At 56.4% G+C, this 24,102-nt stretch overlaps 6 non-coding genes across 6 annotated transcripts; 3 read left to right on the forward strand and 3 right to left on the reverse strand.

Annotated features, from left to right (window-relative positions):
• Positions 1 to 920: 920 nt before the first annotated feature.
• trnay-gua lies at positions 921 to 1,006 on the reverse strand. Its single transcript is given in 2 exon segments — positions 921 to 956; positions 970 to 1,006. It is a non-coding gene; the product is annotated as a tRNA-Tyr (tRNA).
• Positions 1,007 to 1,399: 393 nt separating this feature from the next.
• trnae-uuc lies at positions 1,400 to 1,471 on the reverse strand. Its single transcript has one exon. It is a non-coding gene; the product is annotated as a tRNA-Glu (tRNA).
• A 1,672-nt stretch (positions 1,472 to 3,143) lies between these two features.
• On the reverse strand, positions 3,144 to 3,216 carry trnaa-agc. Its single transcript has one exon. It is a non-coding gene; the product is annotated as a tRNA-Ala (tRNA).
• A 2,979-nt stretch (positions 3,217 to 6,195) lies between these two features.
• Positions 6,196 to 6,281, forward strand: trnay-gua. The gene is given in 2 exon segments: positions 6,196 to 6,232; positions 6,246 to 6,281. It is a non-coding gene; the product is annotated as a tRNA-Tyr (tRNA).
• A 451-nt stretch (positions 6,282 to 6,732) lies between these two features.
• Positions 6,733 to 6,817, forward strand: trnay-gua. Its single transcript is given in 2 exon segments — positions 6,733 to 6,769; positions 6,782 to 6,817. It is a non-coding gene; the product is annotated as a tRNA-Tyr (tRNA).
• Positions 6,818 to 7,540: 723 nt separating this feature from the next.
• Positions 7,541 to 7,612, forward strand: trnae-uuc. Its single transcript has one exon. It is a non-coding gene; the product is annotated as a tRNA-Glu (tRNA).
• Positions 7,613 to 24,102: the final 16,490 nt, after the last annotated feature.

Genomic DNA, 24,102 nt, shown 5'->3' on the forward strand with positions numbered 1-24,102 from the left:
CACATTATATACAGTTAGAGGCAGTGGTGGGGCCCCACTGTAACTGACTACAAATGAACAAATACGGACAAAAGTAAGAGAAAACAGTAAGAGCAAAAAACAACAAAAAGGCACAACTCCAGTTTGGTCAATTTTACTGTCTGTCAAGAAAGCCAGGCTCTGATTGGAGAATCCCCAAAAGAAAGAACCAATCAGAGCACAGCTGATTGCAACAGAGCCGGAGCTTGTAGGAAGGAGGAGTGCAAGAAGATTTCCCCGAAACTAAAGGTTCCAGAGCAGAAACCAAGTGAGTTTCTTTATGTTTTTTAATTTTATTTTAAGGTGCCGAGCAGGTTTGGGGAGTCTCCCCCAGTCTGACTGAGAATCCGCCTATGGAACTGTGTCACTCAGGCCAACCAATCACATCGGCGCAGGGAACGGTGGCGCCAGGGCGGGGCTGAATCAACACAAGCCGAGAATCAGCCCCGTGTGGCATCGGCCATAGAGAGCACAGGGGTATATAACCTGGCAATGGCCCCCGGGCACATACAGATTGGGGGGAGTGGCAAGGAAAAAGGGGTTTGCTTATTTTAGAAAATGACCCTGTGTGGCCCCTATACTGTAGGAATGATGGGGGGGTTAGAGGAATGGTGATTGGTGGTCGGGTACCATGTGATTGAGTGGCCTGGCTTTTTTACTCTGTGTGACCATTTCTTTTGCTCTTTTTGAAGCTTCAGAAACTGCACATGGGGCGCTGGGGTTCCCCCTTATCCGGCGTGTGTACCCCCTATTCTACCCGCTGTGTGTGGGGAGGGTATGTAGGCTCCATGTCAGTGTATAGCAGCCTGATATATAGATTCCTGCCCTGATATCTCAGTATATTCCGTTATCATTTCCCACATTCACCCCCCCGACACGTCTGTTCCACAAAAAGTGCCAAGTCCTTCGAGCCGGAATCGAACCAGCGACCTAAGGATTCCTGCTGTCACTCTACAGTCCTCCGCTCTACCAGCTGAGCTATCGAAGGCTTGATACCCCCAACTGCCCCGCTATGCACAGGGGGGCACTGGGACCCACCCCCGGGGTAACTCATTCCCTTATTTCTATCATACAGACTCCATCTCCTGTACTGTATGCTGCCTGGGGACATAGACTGACAGCTTGTGCTGTATGTGAGGGGGTATGGGGTTCCCCTTACACAGGGGTATCACCTTGGGGGGCACCCCAGCAATAGGCTGGGACTTTCCATAGTATGTTCCCCCCACCCCAATGCCCTAGGGGAAAGTGGGAGGATCTTAGTGACCAGGGGCATCAGGGGTTCCTTAGTCTTTAACATGGGGGTTTCACAGCCTCTATGGCCCCCACTTACTGGGGGGGTGGGAATATCTGTACAATGATCACACTCTGGGGGGTCAAAACCTTCCCATACCGGGAGTCGAACCCAGGCCGCCTGGGTGAAAACCAGGAATCCTAACCGCTAGACCATATGGGAGCGCTAAACAGGGTAGGGACAAGAAAGAAAGTTGTATCAGGAGTCAGAACCAGCAGTGCAGGATATTGGGGAGTTGTATCAGGAGTCAGAACCAGCAGTGCAGGGAAGGGAAAGGGACAGACACAGTGACAGTTACACATAACTATAAACCCAGTGAGAATGAGGAATGAATGGATATTTGGGGAGTTGTATCAGGAGTCAGAACGCAGCAGTGCAGGGAAGGGCAAAGGGACAGACACGTGACAGTTACACATAACTATAAAACGCCAGTGAGAATGAGGTAATGAATGGATATGGGGAGTTGTATCAGGAGTCAGAACCAGCAGTGCAGGGAAGGGAAAGGGACAGACACAGTGACAGTTACACATAACTATAAACCCAGTGAGAATGAGGAATGAATGGATATTGGGGAGTTGTATCAGGAGTCAGAACCAGCAGTGCAGGGAAGGGAAAGGGACAGACACAGTGACAGTTACACATAACTATAAACCCAGTGAGAATGAGGAATGAATGGATATTGGGGAGTTGTATCAGGAGTCAGAACCAGCAGTGCAGGGAAGGGAAAGGACAGACAAGTACACATAACTAAAACCAGTGAGAATGAGGGATGAATGGATATTGGGAGTTGTATCAGGAGTCAGAACCAGCAGTGCAGGGAAGGGAAAGGGACAGACACAGTGACAGTTACACATAACTATAAACCCAGTGAGAATGAGGAATGAATGGATATTGGGGAGTTGTATCAGGAGTCAGAACCAGCAGTGCAGGGAAGGGAAAGGGACAGACACAGTGACAGTTACACATAACTATAAACCCAGTGAGAATGAGGGATGAATGGATATTGGGGAGTTGTATCAGGAGTCAGAACCAGCAGTGCAGGGAAGGGAAAGGGACAGACCACAGTGACAGTTACACATAACTATAAACCCAGTGAGAATGAGGGATGAATGGATATGGGGGAGTTGTATCAGGAGTCAGAACCAGCAGTGCAGGGAAGGGAAAGGGACAGACACAGTGACAGTTACACATAACTATAAACCCCAGTGAGAATGAGGAATGAATGGATATTGGGGAGTTGTATCAGGAGTCAGAACCAGCAGTGCAGGGAAGGAAAAGGGACAGACACAGTGACAGTTACACATAACTATAAACCCAGTGAGAAATGAGGGATGAATGGATATTGGGGAGTTGTATCAGGAGTCAGAACCAGCAGTGCAGGGAAGGGAAAGGGACAGACACAGTGACAGTTACACATAACTATAACCCAGTGAGAATGAGGGATGAATGGATATTGGGGAGTTGTATCAGGAGTCAGAACCAGCAGTGCAGGGAAGGGAAAGGGACAGACACAGTGACAGTTACACATAACTATAAACCCAGTGAGAATGAGGAATGAATGGATATTGGGGAGTTGTATCAGGAGTCAGAACCAGCAGTGCAGGGAAGGGAAAGGGACAGACACAGTGACAGTTACACATAACTATAAACCCAGTGAGAATGAGGGATGAATGGGTATTGGGGAGTTGTATCAGGAGTCAGAACCAGCAGTGCAGGGAAGGGAAAGGGACAGACAGACACAATGAATGGATATTGGGGAGTTAATTATAATTACAGAGGTTTATTTGTAATATTATATGTTTGGGTTAGTATGGACTTTAATATGTATAAAACATGGAGGATGCGGGCATCGATCCCGCTACCTCTCGCATGCTAAGCGAGCGCTCTACCATTTGAGCTAATCCCCCTGTGCCTGGGTTATACCCCAGCCGGGGGCAGCAGTGCCAGTATGTGCCCCAGTCAGGAGGCTGCAGGGGGTTGTGGGTATAGGGGTATATAGCGCTACAGGGCACACAGTACAGTAACACAAGGACACGACACACAGGGATCAATACAAGAGATAAAGTCTCAGGCTAAGGGGGGAGGTCCCTGCCCCACAGAGCTTACAATCTATGCGGGGGAGGGTAAGTACAAAGCAGCAGCGCTACATGCCGGGGGTTACACAGGGGAAACCTTACACGTCGGGCAGATTCGGGCACAAAACACAAAAAGTGCCAAGTGCATGCCAAGTGCATGCTAAGCGAGCGCTCTACCATTTGAGCTAATCCCCCCTTGCTGGGAATGGTATGGGCCGGGCTGGGGCAGTACCTGGGTATAGACAGAAATTGCCCCCCAGGAATGGAATTCTGCCCCCCAGTCAGGACAACAGCAAGTCAAACCCTGTGTGCAGGGGGCGGGGTCAGGCTGCCATTGGCTGCTGCACTCTGGCACTGGGCCTATTCTGGGCTCAGGTACCAGTAGGTCGACAGCTCTGCCCATTGGTTCTGTGAGTGCCAGCTGGGGGTACCAACACACCCTCCCGAGCACTAAGGGGTGCCCAGCCTGGGGATAGCCCTGTGTGAGTAGCACCCCTAGAGTAGTATGGGGGGCCCTGCCCCTGTAGGAGCGAGTTGGTACGTTCCATGCCCTGCCTGGGGATAGCCCTGTGTGAGTAGCACCCCTAGAGTAGTATGGGAGGGCCCTGCCCCTGTAGGAGAGATATGGTACGTTCCATACCCTGCCTGGGGATAGCCCTGTGTGAGTAGCACCCCTAGAGTAGTATGGGAGGGCCCTGCCCCTGTAGGAGAGATATGGTACGTTCCATACCCTGCCTGGGGATAGCCCTGTGTGAGTAGCACCCCTAGAGTAGTATGGGGGGGGCCCTGCCCCTGTAGGAGAGAGTTGGTACATTCCATACCCTGCCTGGGGATAGCCCTGTGTGAGTAGCACCCCTAGAGTAGTATGGGGGGGCCCTGCCCCTGTAGGAGAGAGATGGTACATTCCATACCCTGCCTGGGGATAGCCCTGTGTGAGTAGCACCCCTAGAGTAGTATGGGGGGGCCCTGCCCCTGTAGGAGAGTTGGTACGTTCCATGCCCTGCCTGGGGATAGCCCTGTGTGAGTAGCACCCCTAGAGTAGTATGGGGGGGCCCTGCCCCTGTAGGAGAGAGTTGGTACGTTCCATGCCCTGCCTGGGGATAGCCCTGTGTGAGTAGCACCCCTAGAGTAGTATGGGGGGGCCCTGCCCCTGTAGGAGAGAGTTGGTACGTTCCATGCCCTGCCTGGGGATAGCCCTGTGTGAGTAAGCACCCCTAGAGTAGTATGGGGGGGCCCTGCCCCTGTTAGGAGAGAGTTGGTACGTTCATGCCCTGCCTGGGGATAAGCCCTGTGTGAGTAGCACCCCTAGAGTAGTATGGGGGGGCCCTGCCCTGTAGGAGAGAGTTGGTACGTTCCATACCCTGCCTGGGGATAGCCCTGTTGTGAGTAGCACCCTAGAGTAGTATGGGGGGGCCTGCCCCTGTAGGAGAGAGTTGGTAATTCCATACCTGCCTGGGGATAGCCCTGTGTGAGTAGCACCCTAGAGTAGTATGGGGGACCCCTGCCCCTGTAGGAGAGAGTTTGGTACATTCCATACCCTGCCTGGGGATAGCCCTGTGTGTGTAGCACCCCTAGAGTAGTAATGGGGGGCCTGCCCCTTGTAGGAGAGTTGGTACGTTCCATACCCTGCCTGGGGATAGCCTGCGTGAGTAGCACCCTAGAGTATATGGGGGGGGGCCTGCCCCTGTAGGAGAGTTGGTACGTTCCATGCCCTGCCTGGGGATAGCCCTGCGTGAGTAGCACCCCTAGAGTAGTATGGGGGGGGCCTGCCCCTGTAGGAGAGTTGGTACGTTCCATGCCCTGCCTGGGGATAGCCCTGCGTGAGTAGCACCCCTAGAGTAGTATGGGGGGACCCTGCCCCTGTAGGAGAGAGTTGGTACATTCCATACCCTGTCTGGGGATAGCCCTGTGTGTGTAGCACCCCTAGAGTAGTATGGGGGGGGCCTGCCCCTGTAGGAGAGTTGGTACGTTCCATGCCCTGCCTGGGGATAGCCCTGCGTGAGTAGCACCCCTAGAGTAGTATGGGGGGACCCTGCCCCTGTAGGAGAGAGTTGGTACATTCCATACCCTGTCTGGGGATAGCCCTGTGTGAGTAGCACCCCTAGAGTAGTATGGGGGGGCCTGCCCCTGTAGGAGAGTTGGTACGTTCCATGCCCTGCCTGGGGATAGCCCTGTGTGAGTAGCACCCCTAGAGTAGTATGGGGGGGGCCCTGCCCCTGTAGGAGAGATATGGTATGTTCCATGCCCTGCCTGGGGATAGCCCTGTGTGAGTAGCACCCCTAGAGTAGTATGGGGGGGGCCCTGCCCCTGTAGGAGAGATATGGTACGTTCCATGCCCTGCCTGGGGATAGCCCTGTGTGTGTAGCACCCCTAGAGTAGTATGGGGGGGGCCCTGCCCCTGTAGGAGAGAGTTGGTACGTTCCATGCCCTGCCTGGGGATAGCCCTGTGTGAGTAGCACCCCTAGAGTAGTATGGGGGGGCTCTGCCCCTGTAGGAGCGAGTTGGTACGTTCCATGCCCTGCCTGGGGATAGCCCTGTGTGAGTAGCACCCCTAGAGTAGTATGGGGGGGCCCTGCCCCTGTAGGAGAGTTGGTATGTTCCATACCCTGCCTGGGGATAGCCCTGTGTGAGTAGCACCCCTAGAGTAGTATGGGGGGGCCCTGCCCCTGTAGGAGAGTTGGTATGTTCCATACCCTGCCTGGGGATAGCCCTGTGTGAGTAGCACCCCTAGAGCAGTATGGGGGGGCTCTGCCCCTGTAGGAGCGAGTTGGTACGTTCCATGCCCTGTGGGGGGGGCAGGGCACCATCAAGCCTTCGATAGCTCAGCTGGTAGAGCGGAGGACTGTAGAGAGATCTCAGGGATCCTTAGGTCACTGGTTCGATTCCGGTTCGAAGGACTTGAGTTTTTAGTTACAAATCCCTTGTAATTATGCCGGGGGTGGGGCTTACAGGAAGGGGAAGCAAATGAACTACAATTCCCATCATCCTTTATAAGATGAAAGTATAAGTCGCAGCCCAATCTGGGAATATATATATTTGGGGTGCTGGGGAGATGCTGCAGGTACTGGGGGGCAGCGGGTCGGACATTGTTACTATAAATTCTATTACAAAATCAAAATAATGACAAAATCTTGTTTTTTGTACAAAAATGCCCCTAATAGTGACTGGGGCGAATGGAGCATGATGGGAGTTGTAGTTCAGTGAAGCTTCTATGGAACCTGAGTGGCAGCTGTTGCTCGCAGCTTCCCCTGCCTGGGGCTCCTCCCCCTCAGTCCCCAGTCTCCCTATTGGCTGGGGCGGGGCAGTCCCAGTGAGGAAGCTGAGCAGAGGCCAATGGGGGGCATGGAGCCTTCGATAGCTCAGCTGGTAGAGCGGAGGACTGTAGAGTCACTCAGGGATCCTTAGGTCGCTGGTTCGATTCCGGCTCGAAGGACTTCACTTTTTTTTCTTTTTTCTCTGTAGAATCGGAAAATTTCTGCCTTTGTCCCCTAATTATTTCTATTTAATCAGGTCCCTCGGCCGCTGTCTCTCGACTTTATATTCCCACAGAGGTTTAGCTTCCCCTTTAATACACGTGGGATGTAGTTTCACAGGGAACTGCCCCTCAGAGCCTCCTACCCCGGAGCCTCGTACCCCGGAGCCTCGTACCCCGGAGCCTCGCACCCCGGAGCCTCCTACCCCGGAGCCTCGTACCCCGGAGCCTCCTACCCCGGAGCCTCGTACCCCGGAGCCTCGTACCCCGGAGCCTCGCACCCCGGAGCCTCCTACCCCGGAGCCTCCTACCCCGGAGCCTCGCACCCCGGAGCCCCTCCGGGCCCTACCCCGGAGCCTCCTACCCCCGGAGCCTCGCACCCGGAGCCTCGCTACCCCGGAGCCTCGCACCCCCGGAGCCTCGCACCCCGGAGCTCCTACCCCGGAGCCTCCTACCCCGGAGCCCTCCCCCGGCCCTACCCCGGAGCCTCCCCTACCCCGGAGCCTCCTCCCGGCCTCCTACCCGGAGGCCTCGCACCCCGGAGCCTCGCACCCCGGAGCCTCCTACCCCGGAGCCTCCTACCCCGGAGCCTCGCACCCCGGAGCCTCCTACCCCGGAGCCTCATACCCCGGAGCCTCCTACCCCGGAGCCTCATACCCCAGGCTGCCCCAGTCCCACACAGACTCCCATATGGTCTAGCGGTTAGGATTCCTGGTTTTCACCCAGGCGGCCCGGGTTCGACTCCCGGTATGGGAATCAATTCTTTTGTAGCATTTAACGTGACGGAACCTTCTGGAACTGCACGGAAACCGACTCCCTCCATACGGCCACAGGGTGCACAGCGGGGACTACACTTCCCAGCATTCCTAGCGTGCCACATATACAACCTGCCCATACACTTAAAGTGACAGTATCCCCTCGTGCCTCATCTGGGCAACGAATAGAGAATGTTTATTTATATACACAGCGCGGTGCGGCAGAACTACACACCCGGGGGGGTCATTACAACAATAGATACAAATAAACACAAAGTACAACAATAGATACAAATAAACACAAAGTACAACAATAGATACAAATAAACACAAAGTACAACAATAGATACAAATAAACACAAAGTACAGTTGCAGTAAAGAATCCACAGAGCTGAGTGTCCAAGAGGAGGGAGGTCCCTGCCCCATAGAGCTTACAGTCTAAGACACAAATAGGAGGGTATTAGTGCTGCAGGTTACAGGGCACAACACTAGGGAGGGTACTACAGGGGGCACTAGAGAGGGCACTACAGGGGGCACTAGAGAGGGCACTACAGGGGGCACTAGAGAGGGCACTAGAGAGGGCACTACAGGGGGCACTAGAGAGGGCACTACAGGGGGCACTACAGAGGGCACTAGAGGTGGCACTACAGGGGGCACTAGAGAGGGCACTACAGGGGGCACTACAGAGGGCACAACAGGGGGCACTAGAGAGGGCACTACAGGGGGGCACTACAGAGGGCATTAGAGAGGGCACAACAGGGGGAACTAGAGAGGGCACTAGAGAGGGCACTAGAGAGGGCACTACAGGGGGCACTAGAGAGGGCACTACAGGGGGGCACTACAGAGGGCACTACAGGGGGGCACTACAGGGGGCACTAGAGAGGGCACTACAGAGGGCATTAGAGAGGGCACAACAGGGGGAACTAGAGAGGGCACTAGAGAGGGCACTAGAGAGGGCACTACAGGGGCACTAGAGAGGGCACTACAGGGGGCACTAGAGAGGGCACTACAGGGGGGCACTACAGGGGGCACTAGAGAGGGCACTACAGAGGGCATTAGAGAGGGCACAACAGGGGGAACTAGAGAGGCACTAGAGAGGGCACTAGAGAGGGCACTACAGGGGCACTAGAGAGGGCACTACAGGGGGCACTAGAGAGGGCACTACAGGGGGCACTAGAGAGGGCACTAGAGAGGGCACTAGAGAGGGCACTACAGGGGGCACTAGAGAGGGCACTACAGGGGGCACTAGAGAGGGCACTACAGGGGGCACTAGAGAGGGCACTACAGGGGGCACTAGAGAGGGCACCAGAGAGGGCACTACAGGGGGCACTAGAGAGGGCACTACAGGGGGCATTAGAGAGGGCACAACAGGGGGCACTAGAGAGGGCACTAGAGAGGGCACTACAGGGGGCATTAGAGAAGGGCACAACAGGGGGCACTAGAAGGGCACTAGAGAGGGCACTAACAGGGGGCACTAGAGAGGGCACTACAGGGGGCACTAGAGAGGGCACTACAGGGGGCACTAGAGAGGGCACTACAGGGGGCACTACAGGGGGCACTAGAGAGGAGCACTACAGGGGGCACTACAGGGGGCACTAGAGAGGGCACTACAGGGGGCACTAGAGAGGGCACTACAGGGGGCACTAGAGAGGGCACTACAGGGGGCACTAGAGAGGGCACTACAGGGGGCACTAGAGAGGGCACTAGAGAGGGCACTACAGGGGGCACTACAGGAGGCACTTAATCTACTTTAATCCCAAACCGGTTTCAGTGAGAGAGATGCGATTTTGTTGCGTTTATTCTGGGCCTGAGCGGCAGCGACTGAGCATTGAGACGATACAGTTGCAGTGGGGCCCTTGGCCGCCAGGGGGCGCTGCCGCACCACATTCCCAGTTCTATAGGCCAGAGAGGCGCAACCAATCACTGAATCCTGTTTGCGTTTAGATCAGTCCCGAACGATTTATATCGTCATCTGTCTGTAAATTCCGCGCCGGCCAGGTGCCCCCTAAGCTAAACAGTCTGTCGTCTCTTAAAGAGACAGCGACACCAACGCTTGTACCATGTGATGTTCCACTCAGTGCTGCCTGGGGGTTAAATTGCTCAGAGTATCACTTACTACAGGCCGGGGGTTAAATTGCTCAGAGTATCACTTACTACAGGCCGGGGGTTATATTGCCCTGAGTATCACTTACTACAGGCCGGGGGTTATATTGCCCTGAGTATCACTTACTACAGGCCGGGGGTTATATTGCCCTGAGTATCACTTACTACAGCCGGGGGGTTATATTGCTCAGAGTATCACTTACTACAGGCCGGGGATTATATTGCCCTGAGTATCACTTACTACAGGCCGGGGGTTATATTGCCCTGAGTATCACTTACTACAGGCCGGGGGTTATATTGCCCTGAGTATCACTTACTACAGGCCGGGGGTTATATTGCTCAGAGTATCACTTACTACAGGCCGGGGGTTATATTGCCCTGAGTATCACTTACTACAGGCCGGGGGGTTATATTGCCCTGAGTATCACTTACTACAGCCGGGGGTTATATTGCCCTGAGTATCACTTACTACATTGCCGGGGTTATTTGCCCTGAGTATCACTTACTACAGGCCGGGGGTTATATTGCCCTGAGTATCACTTACTACAGCCGGGGGTTATATTGCCCTGAGTATCACTTACTACAGGCCGGGGGTTATATTGCCCTGAGTATCACTTACTACAGGCCGGGGGTTATATTGCCCTGAGTATCACTTACTACAGGCCGGGGGTTATATTGCCCTGAGTATCACTTACTACAGGCCGGGGGTTATATTGCCCTGAGTATCACTTACTACAGGCCGGGGTTTATATTGCCCTGAGTATCACTTACTACAGGCCGGGGGTTATATTGCCCTTCACTTACTACAGGCCGGGGGTTATATTGCCCTGAGTATCACTTACTACAGGCCGGGGGTTATATTACCCTGAGTATCACTTACTACAGGCCGGGGGTTATATTGCCCTGAGTATCACTTACTACAGACCGGGGGTTTATATTGCTCAGAGTATCACTTACTACAGGCCGGGGGTTATATTGCTGAGTATCACTTACTACAGGCCAGGGGTTATATTGCCCTGAGTATCACTTACTCATGCCCGGGGTTATATTGCCCTGAGTATCACTTACTACAGGCCGGGGGTTATATTGCCCTGAGTATCACTTACTACAGGCCGGGGGTTATATTGCCCTGAGTATCACTTACTACAGGCCGGGGGTTATATTGCCCTGAGTATCACTTACTACAGGCCGGGGGTTATATTGCCCTGAGTATCACTTACTACAGGCCGGGGGTTATATTGCTCAGAGTATCACTTACTACAGGCCGGGGGGTTATATTGCTCAGAGTATCACTTACTACAGGCCGGGGGGTTATATTGCTCAGAGTATCACTTACTACAGGCCGGGGGTTATATTGCCTGAGTATCACTTACTACAGGCCGGGGGTTATATTGGCTCAGAGTATCACTTACTACAGGCCGGGGGTTATATTGCTCAGAGTATCACTTACTACAGGCCGGGGGTTATATTGCCTCAGAGTATCACTTACTACAGGCCGGGGGTTATATTGCCGCCTGAGGTATCACATTACTACAGGCGGGGGTTATATTGCCTGAGTATCACTTACTACAGGCCGGGGGTTATATTGCCCTGAGTATCACTTACTACAGGCCGGGGGTTATATTGCCCTGAGTATCACTTACTACAGGCCGGGGGTTATATTGCCCTGAGTATCACTTACTACAGGCCGGGGGTTATATTGCCCTGAGTATCACTTACTACAGGCCGGGGGTTATATTGCCCTGAGTATCACTTACTACAGGCCGGGGGTTATATTGCCCTGAGTATCACTTACTACAGGCCGGGGGTTATATTGCCCTGAGTATCACTTACTACAGGCCGGGGGTTATATTGCCCTGAGTATCACTTACTAACAGGCCGGGGGTTATATTTGCCCTGAGTATCACTTACTACAGGCCGGGGGTTATATTGCCCTGAGTATCACTTACTACAGGCCGGGGGTTATATTGCCCCTGAGTATCACTTTACTACAGGCCGGGGGTTATATTACCCTGAGTATCACTTACTACAGGCCGGGGGTTATTGCCCTGAGTATCACTTACTACAGACCGGGGGTTATATTGCTCAGAGTATCACTTACTACAGGCCGGGGGTTATATTGCCCTGAGTATCACTTACTACAGGCCGGGGGTTATATTGCCCTGAGTATCACTTACTACAGGCGGGGGTTATATTGCCCTGAGTATCACTTACTACATGGCCGGGGTTATATTGCCCTGAGTATCACTTACTACAGGCCGGGGGTTATATTGCCCTGAGTATCACTTACTACAGGCCGGGGGTTATATTGCCCTGAGTATCACTTACTACAAGGCCGGGGTTATATTGCTCAGAGTATCACTTACTACAGGCCGGGGGTTATATTGCTCAGAGTATCACTTACTACAGGCCGGGGGTTATATTGCCCTGAGTATCACTTACTACAGGCCGGGGTTATATTGCTCAGAGTATCACTTACTACAGGCCGGGGGTTATATTGCTCAGAGTATCACTTACTACAGGCCGGGGGTTATATTGCTCAGAGTATCACTTACTACAGGCCGCTGGGGTTATATTGCCCTGAGTATCACTTACTACAGGCGGGGGTTATATTGCTCAGAGTATCACTTACTACAGCCGGGGGTTATATTGCTCAGAGTATCACTTACTACAGGCCGGGGTTATATTGCCCTGAGTATCACTTACTACAGGCCGGGGGTTATATTACCCTGAGTATCACTTACTACAGGCCGGGGGTTATATTGCTCAGAGTATCACTTACTACAGGCCGGGGGTTATATTGCCCTGAGTATCACTTACTACAGGTGGGGGGTTATATTGCCCTGAGTATCACTTACTACAGGCCGGGGGTTATATTGCTCAGAGTATCACTTACTACAGGCCGGGGGTTATATTGCCCTGAGTATCACTTACTACAGGCCGGGGGTTATATTACCCTGAGTATCACTTACTACAGGCCGGGGGTTATATTGCCCTGAGTATCACTTACTACAGGCCGGGGGTTATATTGCTCAGAGTATCACTTACTACAGGCGGGGGGTTATATTGCCCTGAGTATCACTTACTACAGGCCGGGGTATATTTCCCATACAGCCCCCCTGCAGTTACTCGCAGTTCTGAGAGGACTCGGCAATAGTTAATGGATGAAATCATTCGGTAGAAATGGAGCCTGGAATATATATTTACACTGACGTGTCCCTTGGCCCTGCCCCACACACAGTATAGGGGGGCCCCTAGGGGCCACAGGATGATCCATGTAATTTACCCCCTCCCTGGCGCCGGGCCAAGGACTCTTCTCATTCAGTTCAACAGGAATCCATCTCTGTGTGTCAGGGGCCCCGCTGGGACAGGAAGGTTCTGTGGGGCCACAGCCTGACTCATATCCTCCCAGGGGAGGTCCAACTCCCACCTCCTGGGGCCTGTGGGTTCTGTAGCCCAGCTGGCACGGTGGCACCAACCAGACTTATGGGGTTTGTACAGCCGTAGGGAGCGGCATTTTATTCTGTGGGGCCCCTACCATGTATTCCCTGGGGCCCCTACCATGTATTCCATGTGGCCCCTACCATGTATTCCCTGGGGCCCCTGCCATGTATTCCGTGGGGCCCCTACCATGTATTCCGTGTGGCCCCTACCATGTATTCCGTGTGGCCCCTACCATGTATTCCCTGGGGCCCCTACCATGTATTCCGTGTGGCCCCTACCATGTATTCCCTGGGGCCCCTACCATGTATTCCATGGGGCCCCTACCATGTATTCCGCGTGGCCCCTACCATGTATTCCGTGTGGCCCCTACCATGTATTCCGTGTGGCCCCTACCATGTATTCCGTGGGGCCCCTACCATGTATTCCGTGGGCCCTACCATGTATTCCGTGTGGCCCCTACCATGTATTCCGTGTGGCCCCTACCATGTATTCCGTGTGGGCCCCTACCATGTATCCGTGTGGCCCCTACCATGTATTCCGTGGGGCCCCTACCATGTATTCCGTGTGGCCCCTACCATGTATTCCCTGGGGCCCCTACCATGTATTCCGTGGGGCCCCTACCATGTATTCCGTGGGGCCCCTACCATGTATTCCGTGGGGCCCCTACCATGTATTCCGTGGGGCCCCTACCATGTATTCCCTGGGGCCCCTACCATGTATTCCCTGGGGCCCCTACCATGTATTCCGTGGGGCCCCTACCATGTATTCCCTGGGGCCCCTACCATGTATTCCCTGGGGCCCCTACCATGTATTCCGTGGGGCCCTACCATGTATTCCCTGGGCCCTACCATGTATTCCGTGGGCCCCTACCATGTATTCCGTGGGGCCCCTACCATGTATTCCGTGTGGCCCCATACCATGTATTCCGTGTGGCCCCTACCATGTATTCCCTGGGGCCCTACCATGTATTCCCTGGGGCCCCTTACCATGTATTCCCTGGGGCCCCTACCATGTATTCCCTGGGGCCCCTACCATGTATTCCTGGGGCCCCTACCATGTATTCCCTGGGGCCCCTACCATGTATTCCCTGGGGCCCCTACCATGTATTCTGTGTGGCCCCTACCATGTATTCCTGGGGCCCCTCCATGTATTCCCTGGGGCCCCTACCATGTATTCCCTGGGGCCCCTACCATGTATTCCGTGTGGCGCCCTACCATGTATTCCCTGGGGCCCCTACCATGTATTCCCTGGGGCCCCTACCATGTATTCCCTGGGGCCCTACCATGTATTCCCTGGGGCCCCTACCATGTATTCCGTGTGGCCCCTACCATGTATTCCCTGGGGCCCCTACCATGTATTCCCTGGGGCCTACCATGTATTCCGTGTGGCCCCTACCATGTATTCCCTGGGGCCCCTACCATGTATTCCGTGTGGCCCTAACCATGTATTTCCCCCTGGGGCCCCTACCATGTATTCCCTGGGGCCCCTACCATGTATTCCCTGGGGCCCCTACCATGGTTTCCTGGGGCCCCTACCATGTATTCCCTGGGGCCCCTACCATGTATTCCCTGGGGCCCCTACCATGTATTCTGTGTGGCCCCTACCATGTATTTCCTGGGGCCCCTACCATGTATTCCCTGGGGCCCCTACCATGTATTCCCTGGGGCCCCTACCATGTATTCCGTGTGGCCCCTACCATGTATTCCCTGGGGCCCCTACCATGTATTCCGGGGCCCCTACCATGTATTCCCTGGGGCCCCTACCATGTATTCCTGGGGCCCCTACCATGTATTCCGTGTGGCCCTACCATGTATTCCCTGGGGCCCCTACCATGTATTCCCTGGGGCCCCTACCATGTATTCCGTGTGGCCCCTACCATGTATTCCCTGGGGCCCCTACCATGTATTCCCTGGGGCCCCTACCATGTATTCCATGGGGCCCCTACCATGTATTCCCTGGGGCCCCTACCATGTATTCCGTGTGGCCCCTACCATGTATTCCTGGGGCCCCTACCATGTATTCCGTGGGGCCCCTACCATGTATTCCGTGTTGGCCCCTACCATGTATTCCCTGGGGCCCCTACCATGTATTCCGTGTGGCCTCCTACCATGTATTCCCTGGGGCCCTACCATGTATTCCGTGTGGCCCCTACCATGTATTCCCTGGGCCCCTACCATGTATTCCGTGTGGCCCCTACCATGTATTCCCTGGGGCCCCTACCATGTATTCCATGTGGCCCCTACCATGTATTCCCTGGGGCCCCTACCATGTATTCCATGGGGCCCCTACCATGTATTCCCTGGGGCCCCTACCATGTATCCATGTGGCCCCTACATGTATTCCGTGTGGCCCCTACCATGTATTCCCTGGGGCCCCTACCATGTATTCCGTGGGGCCCCTACCATGTATTCCGTGTGGCCCCTACCATGTATTCCCTGGGGCCCCTACCATGTATTCCGTGGGGCCCCTACCATGTATTCCGTGTGGCCCCTACCATGTATTCCCTGGGGGCCCCTACCATGTATTCTGTGTGGCCCCTACCATGTATTCCCTGGGGCCCCTACCATGTATTCCGTGTGGCCCCTACCATGTATTCCGTGTGGCCCCTACCATGTATTCCCTGGGGCCCATACATGTATTCCGTGTGGCCCCTACCATGTATTCCTGGGCCCCTACCATGTATTCCGGGGGCCCCTACCATGTATTCCCTGGGGCCCCTACCATGTATTCCGTGTGGCCCCTACCATGTATTCCCTGGGGCCCTACCATGTATTCCGTGTGGCCCCATACCATGTATTCCCTGGGGCCCCTACCATGTATTCCCTGGGGCCCTACCATGTATTCCGTGTGGCCCCTACCATGTATTCCCTGGGGCCCCTACCATGTATTCCGTGTGGCCCCTACCATGTATTCCGTGTGGCCCCTACCATGTATTCCGTGGGGCCCCTACCATGTATTCCCTGGGGCCCCTACCATGTATTCCGTGTGGCCCCTACCATGTATTCCCTGGGCCCCTACCATGTATTCCCTGGGGCCCCTACCATGTATTCCGTGTGGCCCCTACCATGTATTCCCTGGGGCCCCTACCCGTGTGGCCCCTACCATGTATTCCCTGGGGCCCTACCATGTATTCCGTGTGGCCCCTACCATGTATTCCGTGTGGCCCCTACCATGTATTCCGTGGGGCCCCTACCATGTATTCCCTGGGGCCCCTACCATGTATTCCGTGGGGCCCCTACCATGTATTCCGTGTGGCCCCTACCATGTATTCCCTGGGGCCCCTCCATGTATTCCCTGGGGCCCCTACCATGTATTCCGTGTGGCCCCTACCATGTATTCCCTGGGGCCCCTACCATGTATTCCGTGTGGCCCCTACCATGTATTCCGTGTGCCCCTACCATGTATTTCCGTGTGGCCCCTACCATGTATTCCGTGGGGCCCCTACCATGTATTCCCTGGGGCCCCTACCATGTATTCCGTGTGGCCCCTACCATGTATTCCGTGGGGCCCCTACCATGTATTCCGTGTGGCCCCTACCATGTATTCCCTGGGGCCCCTACCATGTATTCCGTGTGGCCCCTACCATGTATTCCCTGGGGCCCCTACCATGTATTCCGTGTGGCCCCTACCATGTATTCCCTGGGGCCCCTACCATGTATTCCATGTGGCCCCTACCATGTATTCCCTGGGGCCCCTACCATGTATTCCATGGGGCCCCTACCATGTATTCCCTGGGGCCCCTACCATGTATTCCATGTGGCCCCTACCATGTATTCCGTGTGGCCCCTACCATGTATTCCCTGGGGCCCCTACCATGTATTCCGTGGGGCCCCTACCATGTATTCCGTGTGGCCCCTACCATGTATTCCCTGGGGCCCCTACCATGTATTCCGTGGGGCCCCTACCATGTATTCCGTGTGGCCCCTACCATGTATTCCCTGGGGCCCCTACCATGTATTCTGTGTGGCCCCTACCATGTATTCCCTGGGGCCCCTACCATGTATTCCGTGTGGCCCCTACCATGTATTCCGTGTGGCCCCTACCATGTATTCCCTGGGGCCCCTACCATGTATTCCGTGTGGCCCCTACCATGTATTCCCTGGGGCCCCTACCATGTATTCCGTGGGGCCCCTACCATGTATTCCCTGGGGCCCCTACCATGTATTCCGTGGGGCCCCTACCATGTATTCCCTGGGGCCCCTACCATGTATTCCGTGTGGCCCCTACCATGTATTCCCTGGGGCCCCTACCATGTATTCCCTGGGGCCCCTACCATGTATTCCGTGTGGCCCCTACCATGTATTCCCTGGGGCCCCTACCATGTATTCCGTGTGGCCCCTACCATGTATTCCGTGTGGCCCCTACCATGTATTCCGTGGGGCCCCTACCATGTATTCCCTGGGGCCCCTACCATGTATTCCGTGTGGCCCCTACCATGTATTCCCTGGGGCCCCTACCATGTATTCCCGTGGGCCCCTACCATGTATTCCCGTGTGGCCCCTACCATGTATTCCGCTGGGGCCCCTACCATGTATTCCGTGTGGGCCCCTACCATGTATTCCCTGGGGCCCCTACCATGTATTCCGTGTGGCCCCTACCATGTATTCCGTGTGGCCCCTACCATGTATTCCGTGGGGCCCTACCATGTATTCCCTGGGGCCCCTACCATGTATTCCGTGGGGCCCCTACATGTATTCCGTGTGGCCCCTACCATGTATTCCCTGGGGCCCCTAACCATGTATTCCCTGGGGCCCCTACCATGTATTCCGTGGGGCCCCTACCATGTATTCCCTGGGGCCTACCTACCCTACCCCTACCGTATTCCGTGTGGCCCTACCATGTATTCCCTGGGGCCCCTACCATGTATTCCGTGTGGCCCCTACCATGTATTCCCTGGGGCCCCTACCATGTATTCCGTGTGGCCCCTACCATGTATTCCGTGTGGCCCCTACCATGTATTCCGTGGGGCCCCTACCATGTATTCCCTGGGGCCCCTACCATGTATTCCGTGGGGCCCCTACCATGTATTCCCTGGGGCCCCTACCATGTATTCCGTGGGGCCCCTACCATGTATTCCCTGGGGCCCCTACCATGTATTCCGTGTGGCCCCTACCATGTATTCCGTGTGGCCCCTACCATGTATTCCGTGGGGCCCCTACCATGTATTCCCTGGGGCCCCTACCATGTATTCCGTGGGGCCCCTACCATGTATTCCGTGGGGCCCCTACCATGTATTCCGTGTGGCCCCTACCATGTATTCCGTGGGGCCCCTACCATGTATTCCCTGGGGCCCCTTACCATGTATTCATGTGGGCCCCTACCATGTATTCCGTGTGGCCCCTACCATGTATTCCGTGTGGCCCCTACCATGTATTCCGGGGCCCTACCATGTATTCCGTGGGCCCCTACCATGTATTCCCTGGGGCCCCTACCATGTTTCCGTGTGGCCCCTACCATGTATTCCCTGGGGCCCCTACCATGTATTCCTGGGCCCTACATGTTCGTGGGCCCCTACCATGTATTCCGTGTGGCCCCTACCATGTATTCCGTGGGGCCCCTACCATGTATTCCGTGTGGCCCCTACCATGTATTCCGTGGGGCCCCTACCATGTATTCCGTGTGGCCCCTACCATGTATTCCGTGTGGCCCCTACCATGTATTCCGTGGGGCCCCTACCATGTATTCCGTGTGGCCCCTACCATGTATTCCCTGGGGCCCCTACCATGTATTCCGTGGGGCCCCTACCATGTATTCCGTGGGGCCCCACTTACCCTGTGCTTTAACCCTTGGGGTCCCAGTGGCTCAGGGAACGCTTAATGGGCCCCCATATCTGCCCCCTCGGGCCCCGGCATTTGGACTAATTGCCCCGGAAAAGCGAAACCTTCGGAACTTTCCTGGGAAACTGCACTTCCTGGCGCCCCCCCCGGAGGCAGAACCACTCGTGGGCCTGGTTCCTATGGACCCCCCAGCGCCAGGTTCTGTTTCACCCATAGGGCCGGGGGGGCTGGAAGGCTGTTTGGCAGCAGCGGGAAGGTTTAACCCCTTATTCACCATGTGACTGTGAGATGGGGGGGCGCTTAGGGCCTATTTACCCCCTATTTACCCCTCTAATGACGGTGTGTGCGGGGGTGCGGGGTGTATAGTAAGGCAGGAGGCGCGTCCGGTTACGGCTCCCATGATTGGCCCAAACCCCCCCAAGTGCTTGCAAGCCCCCATCTCTGGGCCTCCCCCCCCATGGGAATACATGGTAGGGGCCCCTGCGGAACCCCTATAACTGTGTGTGGGGGGGGGGTTATAACTGTGGCACGTCCAGCTGAACTACACCTCTCACCCCCCCCCCCCCCCCGGCCAATGGCTGCACCACCCTGACATTTATATTCTTTTTGTTTAATAATTGCCCCCCCCCAACACCCCAGGCCTCAGACTCGCCCCCATCTCTCACCATAAAAGGGCAGAAATGCTCAGACAAAGGCAGAACCGGCCCGTTGGCTCCCCCCAAACTGTCAGGGCTAATGCAAACCAGGTGCCGGGGGGGCCGGGGGGGCCGGGGGGCTCGGATGGGGAAGCGATTAAAGGAAACATGTGGGGAGGAAGCCAAGAGGTGATTGGCTGGGAACAACCAAGTGCACAATGACCCCCCCGACTGTAGCGTCTGACTGATACCCCCTCACTGTAACCCCCACAATAAATACCCCGGGGCCCCTTGGGTGCAGCCGGGAGATTGGCTATTTGGCACCTCGTCTGCGGCTCCTCCCTTCTAGGGGGGTTTAGTAGTGAGGGGGGGGGCACCCAGTGACACTGCACCCCAAGAATAAATGCCCCGGTACCCAAACAATCGCAGGGTATGTGGATTCTGATCCAAACCCGCAACCGACTGGGGCCCTGGGGGCTCCCCTCACAGCCCCCCTGCAGGGAAGTATCGGGGGGTGCGGCTGGACCAGTGGTTATGGGGCCCCCCGGCTGCACACAGCACCCATTGTACTGGGGTCACTGGGCTAAGCAACACGGGATTATGGGTGCCCACCCTATAGGCGCCCCAAACTATACACCCCTATATTTATATATATACCCCCTATAGTCTGCAGCATTGGGGTGAAACTTGGGGTGACTGTAGGGAGGCAGGAGAGGGTTGGGGTGACTGTAGGGTGCCAGGATAGGGTTGGGGTGACTGTAGGGTGCTGGGAGAGGGTTGGGGAGACTGTAGGGTGCCAGGATAGGGTTGGGGTGGCTGTAGGGTGCTGGGAGAGGGTTGGGGTGACTGTAGGGTGCCAGGATAGGGTTGGGGTGACTGTAGGGTGCCAGGATAGGGTTGGGGTGACTGTAGGGTGCTGGGAGAGGGTTGGGGTGACTGTAGGGTTCCAGGAGAGGGTTGGGGTGACTGTAGGGTGTCAGGATAGGGTTGGGGTGACTGTAGGGTGCCAGGATAGGGTTGGGGTGACTGTAGGGTGCTGGGAGAGGGTTGGGGTGACTGTAGGGTTCCAGGAGAGGGTTGGGGTGACTGTAGGGTGCCAGGATAGGGTTGGGGTGACTGTAGGGTTCCAGGAGAGGGTTGGGGTGACTGTAGGGTGCCAGGATAGGGTTGGGGTGACTGTAGGGTGCCAGGATAGGGTTGGGGTGACTGTAGGGTGCTGGGAGAGGGTTGGGGTGACTGTAGGGTGCCAGGATAGGGTTGGGGTGACTGTAGGGTGCTGGGAGAGGGTTGGGGTGACTGTAGGGTGTCAGGATAGGGTTGGGGTGACTGTAGGGTGCCAGGATAGGGTTGGGGTGACTGTAGGGTGCTGGGAGAGGGTTGGGGTGACTGTAGGGTGCCAGGAGAGGGTTGGGGTGACTGTAGGGTGCCAGGATAGGGTTGGGGTGACTGTAGGGTTCCAGGAGAGGGTTGGGGTGACTGTAGGGTGCCAGGATAGGGTTGGGGTGACTGTAGGGTGCCAGGATAGGGTTGGGGTGACTGTAGGGTGCTGGGAGAGGGTTGGGGTGACTGTAGGTGCCCAGGATAGGGTTGGGGTGACTGTAGGTGGGGTTGGGTGACTGTAGGGTGCTGGGAGAGGGTTGGGGTGACTGTAGGGTGCCAGGATAGGGTTGGGGTGACTGTAGGGTGCTGGGAGAAGGGTTTGGGGTGGACTGTAAGGTTCCAGGAGAGGGTTGGGTGACTGTAGGGTGTCAGGATAGGGTTGGGGTGACTGTAGGGTGCCAGGATAGGGTTGGGGTGACTGTAGGGTGTCAGGATAGGGTTGGGGTGACTGTAGGGTGCCAGGATAGGGTTGGGGTGACTGTAGGGTGCTGGGAGAGATTTGGGGGGGGAATTTACTTTTTTCTACACAGAAAGAGCAGAAAGAGTTTCCCGATTGTTATTGGAGCCGGGGGGGCAGGTGTGGCCCCCACTTCAGGCAGAGACAGATGGGGAAACATATGGCAGCTCCGGCGCTGGATCGGCCCCCACATACTCCCCTTGGGCCGTAGCCCCCCGGCTCTCAGATCAGATTGGCTCTCACTCTCCCTTATCCGCCGGCTGATTCCTCCGCCATGAAGTCATGTCGCTCGGCTCTTTGGCTTTATATGGGCATCTCCCCCCACAGCCAGACTGGCACTGCCCCCGATAGTGAGATAGCAGGGCACAGGGCACAGCGGTGTTATGTACTGAGCGGGGGGGGCAGCCCATAGGGGCGCCATTCCGAGACCCCGAGGCACAGGGAAGCCCATAGAGGCGTCATTCTGAGACCCCCGAGGCACAGGGAAGCCCATAGAGGCACCATTCTGAGACCCTGAGGCACAGGGCAGCCCATAGAGGCGCCATTCTGAGACCCCGAGGCACAGGGAAGCCCATAGAGGCGCCATTCTGACACCCCGAGGCACAGGGCAGCCCATAGGGGCGTCATTCTGAGACCCCGAGGCACAGGGAAGCCCATAGAGGCGCCATTCTGAGACCCCGAGGCACAGGGAAGCCCATAGAGGTGCCATTCTGAGACCCCGAGGCACAGGGCAGCCCATAGAGGCGCCATTCTGAGACCCCGAGGCACAGGGAAGCCCATAGAGGCGTCATTCTGAGCCACCAAGGCACAGGGAAGCCCATAGAGGCGCCATTCTGAGACCCTGAGGCACAGGGAAGCCCATAGAGACGCTATTCTGAGACCCTGAGGCACATGGAAGCCCATAGAGGCGCCATTCTGAGCCCCCGGGGCACAGGGAAGCCCATAGAGGCGCCATTCTGAGACCCCGAAGCACATGGAAGCCCATAGAGGCGCCATTCTGAGCCCCCGAGGCACAGGGAAGCCCATAGAGGCGCCATTCTGAGACCCCGAGGCACAGGGAAGCCCATAGAGGTGCCATTCTGAGACCCCGAGGCACAGGGCAGCCCATAGAGCTGCCATTCTGAGACCCTGAGGCACAGGGCAGCCCATAGAGGCACCATTCTGAGAACCTGAGGCACAGGGCAGCCCATAGAGGCGCCATTCTGAGACCCCGAGGCGCGGGGCAGCCCATAGAGGCGCCATTCTGAGACCCCGAGGCACAGGGAAGCCCATAGAGGCGCCATTCTGACACCCCGAGGCACAGGGCAGCCCATAGAGGCGCCATTCTGAGACCCCGAGGCACAGGGCAGCCCATAGAGGCGTCATTCTGAGCCACCGAGGCACAGGAAAGCCCATAGAGGCGCCATTCTGAGACCCTGAGGCACATGGAAGCCCATAGAGGCGCCATTCTGAGACCCCGAGGCACAGGGAAGCCCATAGAGGCACCATTCTGACACCCCGAGGCACAGGGCAGCCCATAGAGGTGCCATTCTGAGACCCCAAGGCACAGGGAAGCCCATAGAGGCGCCATTCTGAGACCCCGAGGCACAGGGCAGCCCATAGAGGCGCCATTCTGAGACCCTGAGGCACAGGGAAGCCCATAGAGGCACCATTCTGAGACCCCGAGGCACAGGGCAGCCCATAGAGGTGCCATTCTGAGACCCCAAGGCACAGGGCAGCCCATAGAGGCGTCATTCTGAGCCACCAAGGCACAGGGCAGCCCATAGAGGCGCCATTCTGAGACCCTGAGGCACAGGGAAGCCCATAGAGGCGCCATTCTGAGACCCCAAGGCACAGGGCAGCCCATAGAGGCGTCATTCTGAGCCACCAAGGCACAGGGCAGCCCATAGAGGCGCCATTCTGAGACCCTGAGGCACAGGGAAGCCCATAGAGGCGCCATTCTGACACCCCGAGGCACAGGGCAGCCCATAGAGGTGCCATTCTGAGACCCTGAGGCACATGGAAGCCCATAGAGGCGCCATTCTGAGCCCTCGAGGCACAGGGAAGCCCATAGAGGCGCCATTCTGAGACCCCGAAGCACAGGGAAGCCCATAGAGGCGCCATTCTGAGACCCCGAGGCACAGGGCAGCCCATAGAGGCGCCATTCTGAGACCCCGAGGCACAGGGCAGCCCATAGAGGCGCCATTCTGAGACTCTGAGGCACAGGGCAGCCCATAGAGTGGCCTAGAGGGGCCCCGAGGCACAGGGAAGCCCATAGAGGCGCCATTCTGAGACCCCCGAGGCACAGGGAAGCCCATAGAGGCACCATTCTGAGACCCTAAGGCACATGGAAGCCCATAGAGGCGCCATTCTGAGACCCTGAGGCACAGGGAAGCCCATAGAGGCGCCATTCTGAGACCCTGAGGCACATGGAAGCCCATAGAGGCACCATTCTGAGACCCTGAGGCACATGGAAGCCCATAGAGGCGCCATTCTGAGACCCCAAGGCACAGGGAAGCCCATAGAGGCGCCATTCTGAGACCCCCGAGGCACAGGGAAGCCCATAGAGGCGCCATTCTGAGACCCTGAGGCACAGGGCAGCCCATAGAGGCGCCATTCTGAGACCCTGAGGCACAGGGCAGCCCATAGAGCGGCACAGAGGGGCCCCGTGGCTCCTGGAACAGCCGGACAAGAGAATTCAAAAAATGTTTCCTAC

The sequence above is a fragment of the Xenopus tropicalis genome, chromosome 5 (assembly GCF_000004195.4).
Source record: "Xenopus tropicalis strain Nigerian chromosome 5, UCB_Xtro_10.0, whole genome shotgun sequence".
In the NCBI taxonomy this organism is placed as follows: domain Eukaryota; kingdom Metazoa; phylum Chordata; class Amphibia; order Anura; family Pipidae; genus Xenopus; species Xenopus tropicalis.